This window comes from Pseudochaenichthys georgianus, chromosome 13, assembly GCF_902827115.2.
Source record: "Pseudochaenichthys georgianus chromosome 13, fPseGeo1.2, whole genome shotgun sequence".
NCBI classification, from domain to species: domain Eukaryota; kingdom Metazoa; phylum Chordata; class Actinopteri; order Perciformes; family Channichthyidae; genus Pseudochaenichthys; species Pseudochaenichthys georgianus.
In genome coordinates, this window is record NC_047515.1 from 41,838,807 (window position 1) to 41,842,709 (window position 3,903).

The 3,903-nt window shown below is 44.6% G+C and overlaps 1 protein-coding gene across 4 annotated transcripts in view; it reads right to left on the bottom strand.

Annotated features, from left to right (window-relative positions):
- Window positions 1-3,903, bottom strand: part of pax3b (paired box 3b) — a 49,879-nt gene that overhangs the window by 18,283 nt on the left and 27,693 nt on the right. The gene's annotated exons all lie outside the window — the stretch shown is intronic.

Sequence of the window (3,903 nt, forward strand, 5' to 3'; positions counted from 1 at the left end):
GAATATTCTGAGCCTGAGGAATAATCCCACTGGACGAGATTCCCAGGGCACCGCAGGGGGCCGGGCGCACTCGAAGCCACACAAAAGGCTAATTTGGATCCAGGGGCCATTCTCTGAGCGCGCGTGTGTGTGTGTGTGTGTGTGTGTGTGTGTGTGTGTGTGTGTGTGTGTGTGTGTGTGTGTGTGTGTGTGTGTGTGTGTGTGTGTGTGTGTGTGTGTGTGTGTGTGTGTGTGTGTGTGTGTGTGTGTGTGTGTGTGTGTGTGTGTGTGTGTGTGTGTGTGTGTGTGTGTGTGTGTGTGTGTGTGTGTGTGTGTGTGTCAGGTGAATGCTGTCGACTTATCTAAAACCAAGCTGGAGTAGATCGGAATCAGTTTGTTCACTTTTTATAATTTGTCTGATTCATCACAAGTGTTCACAATTAGGCGATTTTTGCAGCGACTTAACTGATAAGCAAATAACAACAAAGATGGACGCATGATACGCAATAAAATCTGATATTTTAGAACAAGACTTAAGATATAAGTCGTTAAGTCCTAAAGAGACAAGTCAGAAAAAAATAACTGCAAATCCGTAACAACATAATATTTGGCTCCTTTGCTTGCTAAATGGAAATGTTATCTAAATTGTTTATTAACTCAATATAAGTGAACTTAAATGTGATAAATCCATACATTTATGTATTGAAATATTAAGTGTGGTTTTTAAGCCTGACTGAGCCTCTGGTAGTATTTCCACTCTTCGTCTCTGCCTCAGATCAGTATCGACGCTATTGTGCGGCGGCTCGGTTTTTTAACTCACTTCTTCAAACACTCCATTGGTTCTCCTTCATGAGTTCACCATGGCTAACGCACGCACTTTTTGTGTTACACTTAATGACTTCCCCCTCAGCATAGGGGGAAGTTTTGTGTGCAACACTGTATTAGTTCCCCCTCAGAAGCAACAATAAAATAAAAGAGAATCCAAATATCTCAGGGCCCCTCATGTGAAACTGATCCCCTCTCCCCCCTTCGGTGGTTTTCTCCACGCAACACCGACAGCAGTGGGAGTCAACTTAACATGCATTAGGGGCAAATTGGTAAAGAAACATTCAAGCATGAGGGAGGCAATAAGTAAAATATTTTCAAAGGGGGAGCGAGAGAAATGGAGACATTGCCTTAAGCCTCTGCTGAATATGTTTGCACTCGTTAGCATTTTAAAACGCAACTGCAAAGAAAAAAAGCACAAAATGGCGACTGCGGATTTAGTTTCATCAGCTGTTTGGGAATTTTACAACTCAAAGAAAATACATTTTTGTGGGGTTACATGACTTGTTTTTTAGTTGTTGGGGAAGGAATTTGTGTTGCGGAGAGATGAGGCCTTGTTTTGTCGCCTTCCCCCTCCAGTGCCTGCGTGGAGGAGGGCTGCGAGGAATGCTTTTTCTCCCCCCCCCTCCAAGACTTCAGCAGCATGCACGTTCCTCAGCATTTCACAGGGATTTGGGCCCTGGGAAAGCCGAGCAGGCCGGGGAAATCCTTAATCACTTTGGAATTACCTATCGGTTATGACTGCTACCGGGGTATCCAGAACATTTCAAAAGAAAGCGACAGAGTCTAGTCGTCAGATCCTTCACGGGCTCATTTGTTTCACTTTGCTTCGTTGGATCACTTGATGTTTGGATACAGGCTGATAAGGCGAGGCGGTGTCAGGTAGAACACTTTGTATCAGCGGGTTAGTTATTCTGTCGGATGTGAGCTATTATCTAAGCGGCAGGTTCACTCGTACCGATTAACAAGCACTTTTCCATAGTCCCTATCACTCTAACAATTATGAAACAGATCACAGCATGGATCAACACGTACAAGCCACCACTTATCAGCACCACTAACAACTTCTAAACAGTCGTAACAGTCTAAACGTGTTTCCCTTCAAACAACAGCAATCTCCTAAATCGCACCGTAAACGTTGTTGCACTTTAGCACGCCACCGTCCTTAATCGACAGATTGTGACCAAGAGAGGGAATTATGTCAGGTGGAAAAACTGCGTATTTGCGTGTTGGTTATTGTGTCTTTATGTTGTGCCAGGTGATAGCAATTATCTCATTTGCATCTGTTCACTCAAAACAATCAACAAGCGCTTTGTCATAGTCCCTAACAATCACGAAACAGACCGTAGCATCATAGTCCCTAACAATCACGAACAGACCGTAGCATCATAGTCCCTAACAATCACGAAACAGACCGTAGCATCATAGTCCCTAACAATCACGAAACAGACCGTAGCATCATAGTCCCTAACAATCACGAAACAGACCGTAGCATCATAGTCCCTAACAATCACGAAACAGACCGTAGCATCATAGTCCCTAACAATCACGAACAGACCGTAGCATCATAGTCCCTAACAATCACGAAACAGACCGTAGCATCATAGTCCCTAACAATCACGGGACAGACCGTAGCATCATAGTCCCTAACAATCAGGAAACAGACCGTAGCATCATAGTCCCTAACAATCACGAAACAGACCGTAGCATCATAGTCCCTAACAATCACAGAACAGACCGTAGCATCATAGTCCCTAACAATCACGAACAGACCGTAGCGTCATAGTCCCTAACAATCACGAACAGACCGTAGCATCATAGTCCCTAACAATCACGGAACAGACCGTAGCATCATAGTCCCTAACAATCACGAACAGACCGTAGCATCATAGTCCCTAACAATCACGGAACAGACCGTAGCATCATAGTCCCTAACAATCACGAAACAGACCGTAGCATCATAGTCCCTAACAATCACAGAACAGACCGTAGCATCATAGTCCCTAACAATCACGGGACAGACCGTAGCATCATAGTCCCTAACAATCACGGAACAGACCGTAGCATCATAGTCCCTAACAATCACGGAAACAGACCGTAGCATCATAGTCCCTAACAATCACGAAACAGACCGTAGCATCATAGTCCCTAACAATCACAGAACAGACCGTAGCATCATAGTCCCTAACAATCACGAAACAGACCGTAGCATCATAGTCCCTAACAATCACGAACAGACCGTAGCATCATAGTCCCTAACAATCACGGAACAGACCGTAGCATCATAGTCCCTAACAATCACGAACAGACCGTAGCATCATAGTCCCTAACAATCACGAACAGACCGTAGCATCATAGTCCCTAACAATCACGAACAGACCGTAGCATCATAGTCCCTAACAAACACGAAACAGGCCGTAGCATCATAGTCCCTAACAATCACGAACAGACCGTAGCATCATAGTCCCTAACAATCACGAACAGACCGTAGCATCATAGTCCCTAACAATCACGAACAGACCGTAGCATCATAGTCCCTAACAATCACGAACAGACCGTAGCATCATAGTCCCTAACAATCACGGAACAGACCGTAGCATCATAGTCCCTAACAATCACGAAACAGACCGTAGCATCATAGTCCCTAACAATCACGAAACAGACCGTAGCATCATAGTCCCTAACAATCACAGAAACAGAACCGTAGCATCATAGTCCCTAACAATCACGAACAGACCGTAGCATCATAGTCCCTAACATCACGAAACAGACCGTAGCATCATAGTCCCTAACAATCACGAACAGACCGTAGCATCATAGTCCCTAACAATCACGAAACAGACCGTAGCATCATAGTCCCTAAGCAATCACCGAACAGACCGTAGCATCATAGTCCTAACAATCACGAAGACATACCGTAGCATCATAGTCCCTAACAATCACGAAACAGACCGTAGCATCATAGTCCCTAACAATTCAGGAAACAGACCTAGCATCATAGTCCCTAACAATCACGAACAGACCGTAGCATCATAGTCCCTAACAATCACGAACAGACCGTAGCATCATAGTCCCTAACAATCACGGGACAGACCGTAG